This window comes from Microcebus murinus, chromosome 5, assembly GCF_040939455.1.
Source record: "Microcebus murinus isolate Inina chromosome 5, M.murinus_Inina_mat1.0, whole genome shotgun sequence".
Taxonomy (NCBI): Eukaryota; Metazoa; Chordata; class Mammalia; order Primates; family Cheirogaleidae; genus Microcebus; species Microcebus murinus.
Window position 1 is genome coordinate 107,729,479 of NC_134108.1, and position 21,874 is coordinate 107,751,352.

Sequence of the window (21,874 nt, forward strand, 5' to 3'; positions counted from 1 at the left end):
CTTCTTCAAATGAACATCACTTCCCAGTGAGTCCTTTTCTGACCACTCTATCTAAAATTCCAAATCCTTCTCCTTTACCAGCAATCTACCTTTCATTCTCCTTTATTTTTCTCTTTAACACTCACCATCCTCTACCATGATATGTAATTTACCTATTGTGTTTCCCTGAAAATAAGACCTACCCATAAAATAAGCCCTAGCAGAATTTTTAAGCATTTGTGCAATATAAGCCCTACCCCGAAAATAAGACCTAGTGATGGGCGTGGCTATGCAGCATATCTACACAACCCATGCATTTCATTGGGGAGCAGTAAAGAAGACAAGCAGCCCTTCTCATCTTCCCCATATGACAGCTACTATCTCAGAGGTGACTGGAAAGGTGCTGGCAGCCCCACCAACAAGGTCGGCTCCCCCTGTCAGGTCCCAGCCAATGGTTCTAAAGGAAATAGAGTCGCAAGAAATTCAGGATGGAATTCGGGGTTTGGAGAGTTATGATGATGTTCCAGAAGAAGATGACTTAACTATATTTGAATAAATGTAGATTGCTGTACCATACTTTAAAATAAGCCCTATGGTGTCTTCTTGAGGAAAAATAAATATAAGACCCTATCTTATTTTCGGGGAAACATGGTACTTTTTATGCTTATTGTTTGCTTCCTTCCACTAGAATATAAACTCCATGAGGGGAGGGATTTTTGCCTGTCTTGTTCACTGCTTTATCTTTAGTGCCTGGAGCAGTGCTTAGCTTATAAGTATGCATTCAATAAGTATTAGTTGGGCTGGGCATGGTGGCTCACACCAGTAATCCTAGCACTCTGGGAAGCCAAAGTGGGAGGTTCGAGACCAGCCTGAGCAAGAGCAAGACTCCATCTCTACTAAAAAATAGAAAAATTAGTCGGGTGTCATGGCACACCTGTAGTCCCAGCTGGCTGAAACAAGAGGATCGTTTGAGGTAGCAGTGAGCTATGATGACACCACTACACTCTACCCAGGGCAACAGAGCGACACTCCGTCTCAAAAAAAAAAAAAAAAAAAAAAGTATTAGTTGAATGAAAGGAGAAATCAAACACTCACGATCCCTGCCTTCAAGGACCTCTGTCTAAAAGGACAGAAAACAGATCATTACAATGTGACATGGGGAAAGATCTAATGTTTTAATGATGTACGTAAGGCTGTAGGACCACTAACTATGGAAAAGGAGCAGGTGGTTAAGGCTTCAGAAAAGAAAAGAACAGCATACATTTTCAAGCTCTGTACATGAACGCTGTGCTCTATCAGAGGATCAAAAATTCACAGGTCTATAGCCCTCTCCCAATCTATCCTACCATGAAAAGAAACTCTATTCCTTGACCCTACCTGTGGATAAAGAAGAGAAAGCAACCAAAATGCATATCACATTATCACATGTGGTCTAAGAACTTTAAACTACAGTACACAGGGTATTCTCTGCAAAAGAAACCATCCAAGATATACCAGCTAGTATATTTCCAAGCAGAAACCCTGGAAGCTCCTGGGGGCATCCAAGAGATCTCTGAAGTTTTAAGTGGCCTATCTGAGACCATTCTTGAACTCAAGACCAAGTGATCAAAGCAGTATCTGAGGTAAACTCTCAATGTATTCTGTACATCAAAAGTCCTTCTCTCCCAAATTACTTACATCTAGTCTGTCCTTATACAGCAAAGAGAAAGCTCTAGTTTCCCACATCATTACCTGGATGGAGGAAACTATGACAAGCTCATAAGGAGCTACAGTAGGCAGTTATTGAGGTCATTACCACTAGGAAAGACCTTTGGGGATATGGTGTCCCATGGTGTAGGCAGACTTGGAAATACCTTTCTAGGTATTTGGAAGATTCAGGGAGAAGATTTCAAGGAGGAAAACAGAATTTGTTAGCTTGGTTGCAGGTCCACTATCTGTATCTATCAAATCGAGATGGTGATGATGATTTAGCACTTTTACAAACTACAAAGCCCTCTTACTTAAATTTTAACATTTCTCACAACTACCTTGGGAGATAGTAAAGATATTATTATCTCCACTTTAGGAAGGAAGAAAGAGAAGCTCAGAAAGATGTCACTCAACCAAAAGCTAGGTAAGTGATAAAGCTACAATCTAAACCCAGATCTTCTGATCTGTACTCATCACACTGGGAGGTAAGGACATCAAAGAGATGCCATGGTCTGGTACAAAAAGACGTTCTGGGGCAATCTAGGTTCTAACCCTGGGCCCTACATGACCTGGAGAAAGTCACAATCTCTCTGTGCCTCCACACTCCATCAGTAAAATAAGGGTAATCTATCTCTTAAGGGTTGCTATTTATTAAAGGTATTATTAACATCCTTTTTTTTTTTTGAGACAGAGTCTCACTCTGTTGCCCGTGCTAGAGTGCCATGGCGTTAGCCTAGCTCACAGCAACCGCAAACTCCTTCTGCCTCAGCCTCCCGAGTAGCTAGGACTACAGGCATGCGCCATGGCCATGCCCAGCTAATTTTTTTCTATGTATTTTTAGTTGGCCAATTAATTTCTTTCTATTTTTAGTAGAGACGGGGTCTCGCTCTTGCTCAGGCTGGTTTCAAACTCCTGACCTTGAGCGATCCACCCGCCTTGGCCTCCCAGAGTGCTAGGATTACAGGCGTGAGTCACCACACCCTGCCAACATCTTTCTTTAAAGGGCCTTCCAATCCCAAAATGTGACTGAAACAAACAAACAAAATCAACATAGCTGAGGAACAGGCAGTCACACACCCCATTTGGAGCCAAAGGATACAGAATCATCGCAGCAGCCTCTGGGTTCCAGAGGCCCTTGGCCACTAAATTCCGAACAAATGACAAGTCCCTGGGGGGAGCAGGGGCCCAAACACCTGCTTTATAGCCCACCCCTCCAAAGGCAAGGAGGCCCTAGGAAAGGTGAGGATATCTACCTCGCTATCAACTTTAAACTTTAAACCGTTTAAAGAGGTGTGGCCCCTCCTTTCAGTAAAGCCAATATTCTTCCTCCCCACCCGCCACCTTCTCTGCAGCTCAGGTGTCTCTCAACCAAGCAGCAAGTATCTACAGAAACGTCTTCTACCCTACTCAGGCCTCTAGACAAGCCTCTAGACACCGCAGAGCAACCCTAGCGCCAGGAGGATGCTGCTGAGGAAAATGAAATGAGCTTCGCCCACAAGGAGCTTGCAGTCTAGAACAGATTTTTTGGCGGGAGTTTCCCAACCTACACAGCTCTTCCCACGTAATACACCTTCAAAATAACTCCAACACCCCCCACCGCAGAGACGCTCTCAGCACCCGGAGCCCCCACTCGCCCACCTCACGCAGGTCCCCGAAGAATGAGTTTCTGCAATTAGAGTGTATCCCTTGCACCCCACACAAGATACGCATGAGACAAGGGGAGACCCCAGCCAACGCTCCGGCCCCTTTAAAGGAGCACCTCTTCCAGAAGAATCTTGACCCCAGCGAGAAGAAAGGAGGGAAACAACATCTCCTCAGAGGGGAGGGGGCAAGCGCACCAGAGACGGGCTGACGCGGAATCCGACCCTCAGACAGAGAAAGCGAGCGCCAGCGAGCGAGCGGGGCAAGAGGCGAGCGCCCATTGGCCGCGTTACCTGCTCGTCAGGGGAAGAAGGGAGGCGAAGGGACGCTTAGGGGGCAGAACTCTCCTCTGCTCTGGCCAATTGGAAGGCGTGGCGGGGGCGGGGCTTGGCGGCTCGGCTTCCAGGGCCGGGGGGAGACAAGATGGCGGCTGCGGGAGGGGGTCCTCGCTTTTCAGCTTCCCCCCCTCACCCGCCTTCTCCTTCCCTGCTGCCGCCCCCGCTCCAAGAGAGAGCTTTCGCACGGCCCCCGCCCCGCTCGAGAAGCCCCCCGCTTCTCCGGTTGTCCCCCGTGCAGTCCGTGGTCCCCGTAGGCCCCGCTGCCCCCGCCCCCGCTCTGTCCGGCCCCGCTGCCGCCCCCATTACCTCAGCCGCCGGCCCGGCCCCACCGTTCGGGGCCCCTGGGCGCGGGCGGGCCGGCCGCCGAGCAGGTCGGCGCGGCCCGGGAAGCAGAGCGCGGTCTCCTCCCGCGCTGGCCTCCGCGGCCTCCGCCGTGCCCCCTCCCAGCCCGTGCTGGGGCCCCGGCCCGGCCGCCGCCGCCGCTCCCGGGGGAGGAGGGGGAATGGAGCCGCCGCCGCTGCCGCTGCCGCCACGGAGCCGGCCGAGGGGAGGGAGGGATCAGCCCCCAGGCAGGATCCGCCCCTCCGGCCTCCCCCCCGCCACCTCCACCCCTTCCCTCGCTCCCTCCCTGGCTCCGCGGGCTCTCCCGCTGAACAGGAGAGAGAGCGCGAAAGAGGGGGGAAACGGGAAAAAATCCCCCCGCCCGTGCCCGGCGCGGCGGCGGCCGGGGCGGTGCGGAGAGGAGCGCGGAGCCGCCGCCGCCACCGCCACGGGGCACCGTCCCCGGCTCGGCCTCACGGTGGCGGTGCGGGCGAGGCGGGGGCGCTGAGCAGAGACCGGCTCTGCGCCCGCGGTGGCCCGGGCTCGCCGCGGCCCTTCCCGCCCCGGGGCGAGTCCTACGAGAGAGCTGGGGTCGTTTGGTTCTAGTGAGGAGTTACAGGGGTCCCTGACTGTCTAGAGTGGTCACTCATCCCCTCCGCCTATCTCTGGGGAGGAGGCTAAGGTTTGGGCCCCAGTCCCCCCTCCCTGAGCTGTAGGGCCACTCCAGAGGTTAAGCTAGGGCAGTCATGAGGTCAAAATCGGTCTGTAGTTTCTTGGGTGCCGGTGCCTACGATGCTTCCAGAAAGTCGCCCCCCCCATACCCAAGTCCTGAGGACAAAGGTCTAGCGATGTCCATCCCCTCTCCCAGTGAGGACAGCCTGAAAAGACCTGCCTTTGTTGTGTACAAGTGAGCGTCTTGTTCTGCACAAGACATCCTTTTTAAAAAACAGACCTGACTTTTCGTTAGATATCATCCTTTCCTGTTTAAAAAGAGTAAACAAAAGTTTGACAGTCTGCCTTAGTACATCTGATAACTCGTCTGTCACTGGAGGCATGGAAAACACTTTCTCCTTAAACCTGATTTGGCTAGAAGTCAGTTAATTTATTGCACTAGGTGGCTTTCTAAAAGATGCTTGACAAATGGCAACTTAAGACTTTCAGATCTAACCAAACTGGCTTTTGCTTTGATTAAAAAAATAAATTTAAGAAGAGGAAAGGGCTCCTTTGCCACTCTCCTTTGCCTATAAATTGGAAAGCTCACCTCATGTGACTGAAGTCTTAAGCGCCAATATTTAATGATTCTATAAAGGATATATGGATAAGCTGCCTTTAAATGTGAAGATGAATGACATATTTTGAAAGTGTTTCCTCTGCCGGTGCTGGTGGTGTAGCTGATGAGACACAGTTTCGTACTTGGTTCTTATGAGCAAGGACATGGACTCTGGAGTCAGGAGGATGAAGGATAAAGTATTAGGATCCAAGTCTTCCAAACATTTAAACTGAACATATTGCTGCTTTTGAAGTATAGATGTTTGTTATCCTAAGGAATTTAAATTATATAGAGTTTTAAATTTAAAAGTTTGATTAAAGTAAGGAGGCTAATTTGTTTAGACGTTTTCCCAATAGAAGGTAGCATCTTCTGGCAAAGAAGTAGTGCAAAAATACTTCTGTTAACCAATTTTTTAAAAGAAAGGGCAGTGGCTTAAGGAGCTAAGCAAGGGCAGGGCAATGTTTTGAAAGCTGTGAAGATGAAGTAGTACAAATTAATGTCAAGTGTTCTAAAGCTAAGGGGAATAATCATTTGGAGGAAAGGTGTGGAAGAAAAGATGATTAATTTGAAAGAGAAAACCCCAGAGACAAAGGAATTGCAATTACAGTACTTTTAGTTAAGAAAAAATAAAATCTGAAGACTAACAGAAACAAGAGTGCTGAATTTTTTGTTCTTTTACAAGAAATATAATAACCATTTATGCATATGACTAGCAACTTATTAGTTGATGGATGTTCTCAAATTTTTTTTACCACAATTCCCATTTGTGTGATTGGGAGCTATCTTTTTCCACTAAAATGAAGGAATAAATACCTTGAGAAAAATGCACTGGTCTCCACTTGTAGGTAAAATAAGGATTTAAATGCTGTTGAAAATGCATTAAGTCAACCTAATGCATGTGATTTTTTTTTCAGGGTTTTCTATTCAGAGCTTTCATTTTAAGATCTTATTCAACCTAGTATTTCTTTTCCATTTTCAACTTCCACTTTTTAATGGTAACATTACAGTTATCCTCACTTTCATTTTGACATTTGGAGTTGGTTTCTATTAGTGTAACTGCACACATAACCAGTTCCCTATGATGTAATCTTAAATGTAACATGGAACAATTATGTCGTTAAAAACAAATTTGGAACATGTATCAAAAATGCCAGAGGCACTACATTTAATTCACTTTAATCTTTAGCTATTTTAAAGAGTTTAAATTCCCCAGCTCCTGGCTTTTCCATTAAATCATATGGCAATAAATTCAACAAACAGGAGCATGGACCTTTGATTCCAAACAGTTGTTTTTTAAAATCATCCATGTCTAAGTAGAAACTAACTTGTTCGGAATAGGAGAATCTTTTACCATTTAAAACTAAGAAAGAAAATGAAAACAAAAAGTCTCCATTCCACCCACGGCACACTTTTTTTTTTAGCATGTCAGGATACCTTTGTCAACACTTCACTGTTATCATTGGTTTACCAAACCAAGAAACTTTTGAAGGGTCAGATGCAATATCTACTGGATTAATAAAATATGTATAATGAGAAAAAAATAGGCCTAGACTGATTGTTAAATTATTTGAAATAGAATAGTCCTTCCTTAGATGCTTGGCTAAAAGAATTCTGAAACCACAGTTGGGAGGAATGTTGGAGGTCAGAATCATTGTGATACTTTTATGCTGTAATGAAAATGGGTTAAGAATATAAAGTTTTCTTAGAAAATGTAAAAAGTTTAGTTAGGTTAACAACAGGTCTTGAATGGAATACCACACCTTCTAAGTTTAATTCCACTCATTTATTCCTAAAGTAAATATTTACTGACCACTTAGTGTATGTCCAACACTGTACAAGTTTCTTTGGAGAATAATGGCTAAATCTCAACCTAGAAATGGACTAATAATCATACGTAAAGATAGAATATATTTTTCCTTGCCTTGAGTAGTGAGCTATAAAGAAGAAAGTTAGAAATAATTATAAAACACATACAGGAGAAATTAGATAAGGTAGTGAACAGTGTGGAGCCACTATTATTCAAAGAAGTTTTCTCAGAGAATGGGAGGCTTCTTTAGCCAGGTTCTAAATAGTGATGGATGTGAATTGGTGAAAAGAGTGTGGAATGACATCATTGGGTTGGTGACAGGGCAGCCCAGACAAAGGGACAATATACGGGGAATAATAATGAAAATATCTTAGCTAGTTTGTATGGACAGACAATAAGAAAGAAAAGGTTGAATTGGCTAGGAGGCATGGCAAGGGTACAGGGATAATGAAAATAATACCTAACAATGTATGAGGTATGGTGCTTAGTGTTTTACATACTGTTTATGAAAGATATTTGTTGCACTTAATAGAAAACCAATCCAAATTATTTTAATAAAGGAAATCAACTCTGATAACCAGAAAGTGTGGAAGTGCATCTGGCTACAGGTAAGATCAAATCAAGGGACTCAAATTATGTCATCACTATCTTGCAGTCTCTCAGCCATTCTGAACCAATAGCTGTGGCCAGAGGGACATGCTGCTCTGATGAGATCTAGTCATGTATCCACTCCTAGAACCAGAGGACATGGGTGGGAGGTGATTCTCCAATGAGACAGTATGTGCATATACAAAATAGGTCCAATATGCATACCATATCTCATTTATCAATTTATTAACTCTGAAATAAGTATTATTGTTATCACCATTATTGTTATCCACCATATGGATAAAGTAGGCCAGGAGATCTGGTAAAATAGTAATAACTTACTATTTGTGATTAGGCATTATGAAAATAAAAGGACATTCACCAGAATGATGGGAAGAGTTGTAGAGAAAGAGGAGGAAAATCAAGAGTCAAGTCAGAAATCAGAAGACAAAGCAATGCTTTGATGACCGATGGGGCATAAGAACAAAGGAGAAGATTGGAAATGAATCTAAGTTCAAACTTGGAAGGTTTTCACAATGCTGGTACAATCATTGCAAATTAAGAGGTGGCAAAGGGTTCCTCAGGAACTCTCATCAAGACTGGGAACCTGAGGATTGTGGAAATGATAAGATCAGCTCTGGTTCTGTGGAGTTTCTTTTGGTCACACTAAAATATATTATTTATTCAATAATGACTTATGAGCTGCTGGTTAAGTTCTATTTTACCACTATAAAGGCCACAAAGGTGAAAAGGGTATGCTTTCAGACTTGAAGGCACTTACAGTGTAATCACAGAATACAGAAAGTCTGTTAATGACTAGAACATGACAGAGAATATAAGCACCTCAAGAGATGCAAAGTGGCAAAGTTTGGAGGAGAGAGTGAGCTTGTCTCTTTGGAGAAGAAGGAAGGCTCTAAGAAGAAAGTGCCCTCTGATCTCCACCATAAAGCTCAGGAAGGGTGTCAGCTAGAAAGATGGTAGCCACCAGCATAAGCAAAGAGAAATATGTATCAAAGAACAAAATTTCCAAATTGAGTTCCAAAGATCTAACAGACTTTTATCAGCAATTTATGAACTAGGCAGCATGCAGACTACAAAATAGAAGGGAGCTCCAATGAGCTAGATGAGTGGATGAGTTTTATAGGCAGAAAAACCAAAGGAAATCAGGGACAATGAACAAATAGCATTTCAAGATAACTGTCCTTATGGGGATGTGAATGAAATCTCACTGGCTTATTGGGATCTGGCTATCATCTCACTCTTGATTTCTCAGAAGGTCAAATTGCACAAGTAAACAATAACTTTCAGTTTGGTAATGTGGAACCTTAGCATGAGTGACTCCATTTTGGGCCTGCTGTCTTTTCTTTAACAGGTGGAACAACATAAGATTAATTCAGGGAACAGTGGGTTACCTCATTTGACCCAAAAATGGGAGATGTGAAAGAAGGTCGGAAAGGAAAAATAAAGTCAGAGCATAGAGGCTTTTGGATAGGGAACTGGACGTTAAGGTGCAGTGGTCCCTGATGATTTTTAGAACAGGGAAATGAATAGTTGCATGCTTTAAGATCTAGTCAGGCAGGAGAGTGTGCTACAGTATGGTTTAAGTTATCCATCTTGTATGGCTTACATTATCCTCTTTGGACTTAAATTCTAGCTAGAACTTTTTACCACATACTTGGTGGGCTGCTGAGCCATAAGCCTGAAAGCAAATAGTACGTGGTAAGTACAAATTGTTCAACCTGATTTAATATCTTATCATTTCAGCCTTTAATTAGCATTTTGATTACATCCTAAACTCCAAACTGTGAGTGAAGGCAGGGCACCATAAAATGTAACTCACTTTCATATTTTAGCAGAAGAACCAACTCTACAAGTAGCCACCTTCTTCATAAAATTTTACTACATGGAGAGAAAATACACAAAAGTAACAGCACATGCCAAAGCAGAATGTGCATTTTAACGAGATTTCCTTAGATAATTCATATGCATGTTAAAGTTGAGGAGCAATATCCATTAGAGAATTCCAGGATTAAATTGTTTTAATGTCTTTGCATTATCTGAGAAAAGGGCAAAGTTAAAGGATTTATGTTAGTCTTTGATTAGTCAGAAATACCTATTGTAACAAAACGTATGTTTCCATTTATATGAGATTCTTGAAAATGGAAACTAATCTGTAGTGACAGAAAGCAGATTGGTGGTTGCCTAGAGGTGGAGGGGAGGATAGACTATATGGGGACATGAGGGAACTTTGGGGAGTGATGGAAGCATTCTCTAAGCTGATTGTGGTGGAGAAACATAGGTGTATACATTTGCCAAAACTCATCAAATGTCACTTTTCGGTCTTTCAGCTAAGATCAAGTGTAGTATGTTTTCTTATCAGTTTAATATCTGATGCATTCTTTATCTAAGGACAATATATTAAATAGATTTTTGGAACAGGGAGATGGAATAGGAGCTTGCTCCATCCACTCCTCGAATTGACCTGATATTATAGTACCTCTGAGAACAGCGTACCCTCTCCTTCAGGGAAGAAAAAATTTTTGTTAAACTCATCAAACAGAATAGCTGTCTTTTATTTTACATAAATTTTTAGCATAATTAAGTTGATAAAAAATACCTGTTGCAAATTTTAGACTAGTCAGTAAAACAATGAAAAAATGAAGATATATCTCACAAACTAGTAGAGAGGAAAAAAGGAATAATAAAAAATTCAACCAATCTAAAAAGAAGACAAGGAAAGAAAAAGAAATACGGTAAAGATGGAACAAATAGAAAACAATGAAATGATGGCAAATTTAAACTCAGTTTATAATCTACATTCTACACTGTAGAAAGAGTAGTCCACAATGAATGGGACATTTCCTGGAAAAGTTTAACACTAGATGGTAAAAATATGTGGCTTGAACACATGAACTTGTCCCCCACACTTCCTCCCCAAACTGCACTTATATATTAGTATAGGATAAAAAATCCACACAATAATAAAATCCACAAGAACAAAGAGAATGAGGAAATACAACAGCAGATGAAATCTACCATCTTAGGAAATTGAACTAAAGAGCTCTAGACTTGGGGACACCAGGCACCAGTGAGGGCAGAGACAAAGTGCCATACTGAAAATGGAAATTTAAGTGAAACTCTGCGAACTAAGTAGTACAATACCTGCTTCCCCCAGCACTGCCCCCCAACACGACCACATTTCCCTTCCCAGGCTGATAAAGGAGGGATGGGAAAGCTGATACAAATTGCTGGGATCTGATGATCTCCATGGACTGAGAGACAATCCCACAAAAACTTTTCTGGTCCATCCTTTAAGTGGAGACTTGAAAAAAATGTTTTCACGGATCAAAATCCCTAATGGTTTGGCTCCTTTCCCCAATCACATTACAGAACATTGGAAGCCAGGTTTATATTAGAACTTGGCTGCTCACATTGTCCAAGAACCAGTACCATTGACATCCCTGGGAGCTGGTTAAAAGTGTGGAATCTCAAGCCCTTCCAAACCAGAATCTGCATTTTAACAAGCTGTCCCTAAGTGATTTATTTAACATATTAAAGTTTGTGAGGCAGCGGATTAGAGGATATTAGAGAATATCAGGATTTCTCTGAAGATGGAGGAAAGACCTATTTATGAATACTGATGATGGAACATCTTCAATAAAAAATCCAATTTCGCTGGGCGCGGTGGCTCACACCTGCTAGCACTTTGGGTGGTTTGAGGATTGCTTGAGGCCAGGAGTTTGAGACCAATCTGAGCAATACAGCAAGACACTATCTCTACAAAAAAATATTTAAGAATCAGCTGGGTATAGTGGCATACATCTGTAGTCCCAGCTACTCAGGAGGCTGGTGCAGGAGGATCTCCTGAGCCCAAGAGTTTGAGGTTGCAGAGAGCTATGATGATGCCACTGCACACTAGCCTGGGCAACAGAGCAAAACCCTTTCTCAAAAATAAATAAATAAATAAATCCACCTTGTCACCTTTTGCCTCATACTGAAGCCCACCAGATATCAAGCATTCCTCAGCCCCTCCCCAACACACATAGATTTTTAAACAGCTTTAAAAAAATTACCTGTTAATATTGAATAGATAATCAAGGACCAACAGATATATGAGGAATGAAAACAGGCAATATAAAGAACCAAAAAGTCTTAAAACAAAAATCTATAATAGCCTCAAAGAGTAGCATTCATGAAATAGGAAAAGAAGGAAGGGGAAGGAGTCAGAAAAGAACAAAATCTTGAAAATTAAAAATATGAAAGATTCAAAAAGTCTATAATGGATGAGTTAGAAGGTGAAGTTAAAGAACTCTTCCAGAGAGGAAAGGAGATGGAAAATAGGACAGAAAAAAGAAGAAACGAGAGAATTTAAGGATGAATTCAGGAAGCTTAACATCTCATATATGGTAGTTCTAGAAAGAGAAATGAGGATTTCTCCTAGAAGTGAAGGTAATGAGTTTCCAGAGTGAAACCCGCCGCCCCCCCCCCCCCGCCCCCCCTAAACTGAATGCAAATGACCTGAACCAAGAACACTAGTGATAGACAAACGGAATCCTAAAAGCTTCTGGAGAGAAAAAACAGGTCAGATGCAAAGGATTAGGAATCGGAATGATATAAAAAAGCTGCAAGACAATAGAACAACCCCTTCAAATGCTGAGAGAACATAATTTCCAATATAGAAGTCTATGCGCAGCCAAAATGTTGATCAAGTGTGAGAATAGTGAAATAGTTTCAGACATCCGAGACCTATACTTTCTAAGGAAGTGACTGGATAACATTTTTCACAAAAAAAAAAAAAAAAAAAACAAAAAAAAAACACAAGAAAAATACAAGACATGGGATCTGGGAAATGGGATTCAGTGCGAGAAATAAGCAAAAGATATTCCCAGGATTGTGGTGTAGGGAAGAGACTTGTGTGGCAGACTGGAGTGAAGCCCTTAGAGTAGAAGGACAGAGGACTCCAGAAACAATTGGAATGGATAGATTACCAGATACATTTGGCCATATGAGAGGAGATTTTTCAGTACTGATGGAGAGTTTGGAGATGGATTTAATAATATGTACAATAGAAAATAAAAATTTTCAAACAGGCAATTGTTAATTCCACGGAAATCAACAACTCACTTAAAAAAGAAATATAATTATGGTGCCCTGTGGCTCATTCATAAACATTTATATAATCATAATAATGAAAAAGTAGAATAGGGATTTAACTAAAAGTTATACAACAATACCGGGGAGAGGTGTGATGGCTCACACCTGTAATCCCAGCACTTTGGGAAGCTGAAGCAAGAGGAGTGCTTGAGGCCAGGAATTCGAGACCAGCCTAGGCAACATAGTGAGACTCTGTCTCCACAAGAAGTAAAAAAAATTAGCCAAACCTGGTGGTGTGTATGCACCTGTAGTCCCAGCTACTCGGGAGGCTGAGACAGGAGGATTGCTTGAGCCCAGGATTTCAAGGTTGCAGTGAGCTATGATAATGCCACTGCACTCCAGCCTGGGCATCAGAGTGAGGTCCTCTCTCTTAATAAAATTAAAAAATTAAATTAAAAAAAACAATATTGGGAATGTGAGGGGAGTGGTAGGAGATATAACAGTTAAATCCTCATTGTCTATTGTTAAAAGATAATAATGTATGAAATTGAAAAATCAAGAACTAACAGTAAATTCATATTGTTTGGAAACAGAAGACATACTGGAAGAAACTACTAAAGAGCTTGAAATAGTTGCTTTCAGATTGGAGCAGAAAATAGGGTGAAGTAAGAGTCTCTGGTTTTATTTTTAAGCCTTGTATTATTTGACTTTTTAATGTATAATTTCATAAACATCAATATGAAATATGTTTAAAATTTAATTATATTATTCTAAAATTAAGAGACTGGATTAAAAAGTGGCTATAACAAATTAGCTTTTCAATTCAAGATGGCAGAAAGAACACACAATATTCAGTAAAGAGTTAACATAGTAGGGCTGACTGCCATCCTTTAAGAACCTGTCTACAAAATTAGCGCATGGGGTCTGGTGTGGTGGCTCACGCCTGTAATCCCAGCACTCTGGGAGGTCAAGGCGGGAGGATTGTTTGAGCTCAGGAGTTCAAGACCAGCCTGAGCAAGAGCAAGACCCCGTCTCTACTAAAAATAGAAAGAAATTAATTGGTCAACTAAAAATATATAGAAAAAATTAGCCGGGCATGGTGGCGCATGCCTGTAGTCCCAGCTACTTGGGAGGCTGAGGCAGAAGGATTGCTTGAGCCCAGGAGTTTGAGGTTGCTGTGAGCTAGGCTGACGCCATGGCACTCTAGCCGGAGCAACAGAACGAGACTCTTGTCTCAAAAAAAAAAAAAAAAAATGATTGGCACGTGGCTATCTGGAAACTTGGATTTGGAGAGGGTTCTCACTACCCTAACTGATAAGAGTGGCTTACTCATTGTGCCTAAGCTCTTTGTGCAAACAATATGGTTTATGCTAAACATTTCCTTTTCTTCTGGAAGCCTGGAATTTTGGTACATACTAGGCAGAGAGTGCCTAAATGACCAGCCCCCAATAAAAACCCTGGACAGACTCTCTAATGAGTGTTCCTAGTAGACACACTTAGCATGTGTTGTTATGACTCATTGCTGAGGGAGTTACATGTGTCCTGTGTGACTCCACTGGGAGAGGACTTATGTAAGCTTAGGCTGGTTTCCTCTGGACTTCACCCCATGGGCCTTTTCCCGTTGCTGAATGTGTTCTATATCCTTTCCATATAATAAGTCATAGCCATGAGTACACCTGCATACTGAGTCCTGCAATTCCTCCTAGAAAATCACTGGACTTGGGGATGATCTTCAGGACCTCCAAATACACATATCTTAATCCAAAGATTCCAATAAAAAGCACAAGGTATGTGCTTGCAAGCAACAACCAATTCTTCCTGCCTCAAACAAAAAGGTAATTTATTGGAAGAGTTTAAGGAAGGCTCACAGAATTGACAAGAGATTGGAGAAGCAAGCTGTAAATCAAATATAATCTAGCCATGTTGTTGCCCCCACTGCCTATGTGGTAAGTAGTATACTGATATTTTTCCTGTTGATAGTATTGAAAATACAATTTATCGTTGCATAGTTACCTTATATTTAACCACCTTGCTAAACTTATTTATTATTTCTAATAATTTGGTAGCTTTTTAAGGGTTTTCTCTATAATTATATTATCTGTGAATAATAGTTTCAATTTTCCCATTTCAAACATTAATTTCTTTTTCTCCCAGCTTTACTAGATATATTTGACAGTGAAATGCAGTGGCACACGCCTGTAGTCCCAGGTTCTCGGGAGGCTGAGGCAGGATGATCGCTTGAGCTCAGGAGTTCTGGGCTATAGTGTGCTATGCCAATTGGGTGTCTGCACTAAGTTTGGCATCAGTATGGTGACCTCCTTGGAAGGGGGACCACAAGGTTGCCTAACAAGGGGTGAACCAGCCCAGGTCAGAAATGGAGCAGGTCAAAACTCCTGTGCTAATCAGTCGTGGGATCGCACCCGTGAATACCCACTGCACTCCAGCCTGGGCAATATAGCAAGACCCCATCTCTAAAAAAGAAAAATAGACATAATTGATAAATAAAAATTATATATATTTAGAGTGTATAATGTGATGTTTTGATACTTGTGTACAGAGTGAAATGATTACCACAAGCTTGCCCCTGGCTTATTTCATTTAGCATAATATTTTCCACATTTGTTCCATCCATTCGAACCATATTCTCCACATTTGTTCCATCCATTCGAACCCACTGCTGATGTTGTCCCAAAAGTGGCAGCAGGGAAGTTCTTGCAAGGGACTGCACAAACCATCCTAAGATGGAGCCAGTTGGGATTCCAAAGAAACAATGTAAACACCCAAGGGATCAGGACAAAGCATTTATTAGGGGAACTTACATACGGAATGCTTCAGCAGTTCTTGTGACAGGCGGCAAGAAAAGAAATGTTTTTCCTAGGTATGTCCACCATAAGGGAGTTGGATTATGGAGTTTACATGGGATAAGGAGTTTGGCTCAGGGCCAGGGCTACTTTCTACATGTTTAGCAACATGTTTAATCTTTCAGTGTTCTGGACAACAACTTAAAGACGTTTATCAGTGCCTGGGAATGTTCAAGGCACCAGTGAGGGTTTGACCATATAGGGGAAAATATGCAGCTGGCTGGGTCATAGAGTGGTCAAGTCACTCTGTGTTTCTCAATCAAAACAAAGAAAGTAGGGGAACTGAGGACCTGCAAGCTTCATCCATTTTGTCAAAAATGACAGGATTTCCTTCTTTCTTTCTTTTTTTTAGGGTCTCTCTATGTTGCCCAGACTGGACTCAAACTCATGGCCAAGCAATCCTTCTACCTGAGCTTCCTGAGTAGCTGGGACTACAGGCATCCAACACTACACCCAGCTAGGATTTCCTTCGTTTTAAGGCTGAATAGCATTCCATTATGTGTGTGTGTGTGTCACATTTCTCTATCCATTTATCCATTGATGGATTATTCATTATATTCTGTATCTTGGCTGTTGTAAATAGTAAAGCAATAAATATGGAAATGCAGATATCTCTTCAATATACACATCCTTTTGTTTCAGCTTGAAGAACTTCCCTTAGTATTTCTTGTAAGGCAGTTCTGATGGTGATGAACTCCCTCAATTTTTTTTTTTTGTTTGTCTGGGAAAGTCCTTATATCCTCTTCATTTCTGAAGGACACATTTGCTGAGTATGGTATTCTTGGTTGACAGGTTTTGGTTTTCTTTCAGAATTTTGAATATCTTCATCCTAGTCTCTCCTGGCCTGCAAAGTTTCTGCTGAGAAATCTACTTATAGGCTTATGATAGCTCCCTTATATATGACAAGTCTTTTTTTTTTTTTTTTGTCCTTTCTCTTTTTGCTCCTTTCAAACTTTTGTTTTTGACTTTTGAGAATTTGATTATAATATGTCTCAGTAAAAATCACACTATGTTTAACTATTTAGGGTTCTTTGGGATTCATAAATCTGGATGTTCATTTTCCTCTTTATATTTGGGACTTAGGAAGTTTTCTGTGATTATTTCTTTCCTTTTTTCTTTTATTTTTATTTTTACTTATTTATTTATTTAGAGACAGAGTATCACTCTATTACCTGGGCTAGAATGCAGTGGCATCATCATAGCTTATAGCAACCTTAAACTCCTAGGCTCAAGCAATCCTTCGGCCTCAGCCTCCCCAGTAGCTGGGACCACAGGCACGTGTGTGCCACCATGCCTGGCTAATTGTCATTATTTCTGTAAATAAGTTTTCTGTCCCTTTATCTTTCTCTTCTCCTAGGAATACCATAATGCGTACATTGATTGGTTCACTAGATGGTGTCCTACAAGTCCCTCAGGCCTTTTCACTCTTTTAAATTCTTTTCTCTTTTTGTTCCTCTAACTGATCATTTCAAATATCCTGTTTTTGAACTTACTGATTCTTTCTTCTGATTGATTGAATCTACTATTGAAGATCTCTACAGAGTTTTTCAGTTTAATCATTGCATTCTTCAGCTCCAGAATTTGTTTTGCTCTATATTATGGTTTCTATCTCTTTGTTGAACTTCTCATTTTGTTCATGTATTGTTTTCCTGATTTTGCTTACTTATCTGTGTTCTCTTGTAGTTCACTGAGGTTCTTTAAAATGATTATTTTGAATTCTTTATCAGGCAGTTCATTGATCTCCATTTATTGAGCATCAGTGACTGGTGCTTTATTTTGTTCCTTTGATGGTGTCTTGTTTTCCTGATTATCTTTGATTCCTGTGGCCTTATGTTGGTGTCTGTGCATTTGAAGAAGCAGGCATCCCTTCCAATCCTTACAGATCAGCTTCAGCATGGAAAGCCCTTCAACAGAAAACTTGTCCAAACATTCTGGGCAAGCCAGCTATTGGGGTCTACCAGTGGTCTTGCTGTTTGAGTTCTTGGGCAGGATGGTCTGGCACCTGGGTCATTGGATGAGCAGTCCTGGTGGCTGAGTGTACAGGGGCCAGCCTAGGAGTACAGTGGGGTATATATAGTGTCACTTTTTTTTTCTGTCTTGTTTTTTTACTGACATTTAGCATAATGTTGGAGAGAAACAGTTATAGACGACATTCTTGTCTTGTTACTTATTTAATTTAATTCTGTCTTGGCCGGGCATAGTGGCTCACGCCTGTAATCCTAGCACTCTGGGAGGCCAAGGTGGGAGGATCGTTTGAGCTCAGGAGCTCAATACCAGCCTGGCCAAGAGCAAGACCCTGTCTCTACTAAAGAAAAGTAGAAAGAAATTAACTGGAAAACTAAAAATATATAGAAAGAATTAGCCGGACATGGTGGCGCATGCCTGTAGTTCTAGCTACTCAGAAGGCTGAGGCAGAGGGATTGCTTGAGCCCAGGAGTTTGAGGTTGCTGTGAGCTAGGTTGATGCCATGGCACTCTAGCCTGGGCAACAGAGTGAAACTCTGTCTCAAAAAAACAAGAATAATAATAATAATTCTGTCTCTTTACTGATATTCTCTACTTAGTGAGACATCATTCTCATGCTCTCCTTTAGTTCTTTAGATATTGTTTCCTTTAGTTCTTTGACCATGTTTATAATAGCTGGTTTAAAGTCTCTGTCTAGTAAGTCCAACATTTGGGCTTCCTGAGCGACTGTTTCAGTTAAACTATCATTTATAGGTCATTTTTTTCTTGTTTATTTGCATGTCTCATAAGTTTTATTGAAAACTAGAGGTGTGTTTTAACATTTTATTGTGGTTTTAATTATATTTTCCTAATGGCTAATAATATCAAACATCTTCACATGTGTTCATTTGCCATCTATATGTGGTCTTTAATGAACTGTCTGTTAATATCTTTTATTTCATTTTATAATTGGATTTGTTTTACCGTTGAGTTTTGACAGTTCTTTATGTATTATGGATACTAGTCCTCTGTGGCTTGCAAATACTTTTTTCAGTTTGTACCCTGTCTTTTTATCCTCTTAACAGAATTTTTGACAGCAAAAGTGTTTTATTTTTGGAGTCCAGTTTGTCAGTTTTTCCTTCTATGGATCATGTTTTTGGTGTCAAGTCTAAGAATGTTTTTGCTGTCACATCTAAGAAATCTTTGCTTAGTGCTACATCTCAAATATTTTCTCCCATATTTTTTTCTAAAAGTTTTGTACTTTTATCCTTTATATTTAAGTCTGTGATCTATTTTGAGTTAATATATATAGAAAGTATGAACATTAGGTCAAGGTTCATGGTGGGGGGTTGCCTATGGTTGTCCAATTACTCCAGCACTGTTTGTTGAAAAGGCTGTCTTTCCTCCACTGAATTGCTTTTGCACCTGCTTTTGCCCAAAAATCAGTTGGGCTTTTTTTATACAGGTCTATTTTTTAGTTCTCTGTCCTGTTCTTTTGATCTATATGTCTATCCCTCTGCCAATACCACACAATCATGATTAGTGTAGCTCTGTGAAAATTCTTGAAATTGAACAGATCTAGTTCTTCTACTTTATTCTTTTTTCAAAATTATTTTGGCTATTCTAGTTCCTTTGTCTTTTCATATACATTATAGAATAATTTTGTCTATTCTACATAAAACCTTGCTGGAATTTGGGTAGAAATTTGATTAAACCTGCATATCAGTTTAGGGAGAACTGACATCTTTAGAAGTGTGTTTTTTACGCCTGTAATCCTAGCACTCTGGGAGGCCGAGGCGGGCGGATCGCTCAAGGTCAGAAGTTTGAAACTAGCCTGAGCGAGACCCTGCCTCTACTAAAAATAGAAAGAAACTAATTGACCAGCTAAAAATATATATACAAAAAATTAGCCGGGCATGGTGGCACATGCCTGTAGTCCCAGCTACTTGGGAGGCTGAGGCAGGAGGATCGCTTGAGCCCAAGAGATTAAGGTTGCTGTGAGCTAGGCTGACACCACGGTACTCACTCTAGCCTGGGCAACACAGTGAGACTCTGTCTCAAAAAAACAAAACAAAAAAAAGTGTGTTTTTTAATTTCTAAACACATGGAGAATTTTTTCTTTATTTCTTTGGTATTAATATCTAATTTAATTCCACTATTGTCAGAGAATGTTATCAATATTATAGCAATTATTTGAAATTTCTTGAGACTTGCTTTATGAACTAGTATTTAATTTTTATAAATTTTCCACATGTGCTTGAGGAGATTGAATATTCCCTAATTTTTAGGTTCAGGGTTCTATTGTGTTCTTTTTGTGTGACCAACAATTAATTGTGTTTTTAAAATCTTCTATAGTTTTTCCAAGTTTTGTGTACTTATAGCTCCTTAGCATAGTTTTTAAATTATATAACAAACTTCTTCCTCACTAATAATGCCTTTGTTTTAAAATCCATTCTCTCTGATCTTAATATAACTACCTCAGCTTTCTTTTGTTAGTATTTGAATTAGTCTTTTCTTTTTACTTTCATCTTCTCTGGGGCCTTATGTTTTAGGTGAGCCTATTATAAACAGTCTATTATTGGATTTTGTTTTTATTTTAAATTTAATTTAAGCATCTCTGTCCTAACTGGCACTTTTAGCTCATTAGCTTTATTGTAGTTACGATATCTTTGGCCTTCTTTCCATCATCTTGCTCTGTGCTTCCTTCGTGTCCACTTCCCCTATAGTCTTCCCTACACACATGTTTCTTGCCTTATTTTGGAGTTTTTCCAATTGATTATTTCTTCCTTCTCTTTTCCATGTATCCTCTCTCAACTGGTTTGGAAATTTTACTATACATACTTCATGGTATCTTTAGCTAAGCAGTACTGTAAGTGTTCTGAACAGTGCAGTCGCCCTCTGTCTGCATGCATGGTTCCAAATCTGCAGACTCAGCCAACTGCTAATTGAAAAAAATTTTTAAATAAAAGAATACAGTATGACAACTACTTACATAACATTTACATTATGTTATGTATAAGTAATCTAGAGATTTAAAGTACACAGGAGGATGTGCATGAGTTATATGCAAATACTATGCCATTTTATATAAGGGACTTGAGCATCCATGGATTTGGGTATCCATGGGGGTCCTGGAACCAATTCCCTTTGAATACTGTGGGAGATTGTACAAGGAACTTAGAACTTTTCCACTCCAACTACTCAGCCTTCTGATTTTATACTATAATTTTCCAGTATTTTAGACCTCTTTTTGAATTTAATTTTGTCACTAAGTGATACATTCACATGGTTCAAAAGCCAGAAATATAAAATGGTATATAGCAAAAGTCTCCATTTGTCCCCCATCTGCTCAGTTATCTCTTACATGAAATCACTGTTCTTAGCTTATTATGTATCCTTCCAGAGTTTTATTAGGCACAAGCAAATATGAACATAGATTTTTAGCACTCAAACCTCCCCCCCCCCCAACTTTTAATGAAAAAGCACACTGAACTAACTGCTTGGCTACCTTGCTTTTTTCACTTGGTGTTTTTTTTGTTTTGTTTTGTTTTGGGTTTTTTTGTTTTTTTGTTTTTTTTTTTTTTTTGAGACAGAGTCTCACTTTGTTGTCCAGGCTAGAGTGAGTGCCGTGGCGTCAGCCTAGCTCACAGCAACCTCAAACTCCTGGGCTCAAGCGATCCTCCTGCCTCAGCCTCCCGAGTAGCTGGGACTACAGGCATGCGCCACCATGCCCAGCTAATTTTTTATATATATATCAGTTGGCCAATTAATTTCTTTCTATTTATAGTAGAGACGGGGTCTCGCTCTTGCTCAGGCTGGTTTTTTGAACTCCTGACCTTGAGCAATCCGCCCGCCTCGGCCTCCCAAGAGCTAGGATTACAGGCGTGAGCCACAGCGCCCGGCCTTGTTTTGTTTTTTTAAGATAGAGTTTCACTCTGTTGCCCGAGCTGGAGTGCTGTGGCATCAGCCTAGCTCACAACAACCTCAAACTCCTGGGCTCAAGCGATCCTGCCTCAGCCTCCCAAGTAGCTGGGACTACAGGCATGTGCCACCATGCCCGGCTAATTTTTCTATATATATTTTTGGTTGGCCAATTAATTTCTTTCTATTTATAGTAGAGATGGGGTCTCGCTCTTGCTCAGGCTGGTTTCGAACTCCTGACCTTGAGCAATCCGCCCGCCTGGGCCTCCCAGAGTGCTAGGATTACAGGCGTGAGCCACTGTGCCCTGCCCACTTGGTGTATCATGGAGATCTTTCCATATCAGTAGATGGAGCTCATCTTTATTCTTTTTTAAAAAAATAGTCATATTTCATCATATGGATTATATATTTTATAATTCTAT

At 40.8% G+C, this 21,874-nt stretch overlaps 1 protein-coding gene and 1 non-coding gene across 3 annotated transcripts in view; one reads left to right on the forward strand and one right to left on the reverse strand.

Moving 5' to 3' along the window:
- Nucleotides 1-4,181, reverse strand: part of BRPF3 (bromodomain and PHD finger containing 3) — a 37,272-nt gene extending 33,091 nt beyond the window's left edge. Inside the window, exon 1 of one of the 2 annotated variants that reach the window (XM_012746887.2) lies at nt 3,954-4,181. The gene's annotated coding sequence lies outside the window, so the exon portion shown is untranslated. The remainder of the gene's footprint in view (nt 1-3,953) is intronic. The other variant, XM_012746892.2, reaches the window with a different exon arrangement.
- Nucleotides 4,182-9,961: 5,780 nt separating this feature from the next.
- On the forward strand, nt 9,962-10,152 carry LOC142871151 (U2 spliceosomal RNA). The gene has a single exon (XR_012919426.1). It is a non-coding gene; the product is annotated as a U2 spliceosomal RNA (small nuclear RNA).
- The last annotated feature ends 11,722 nt before the right edge of the window (nt 10,153-21,874 follow it).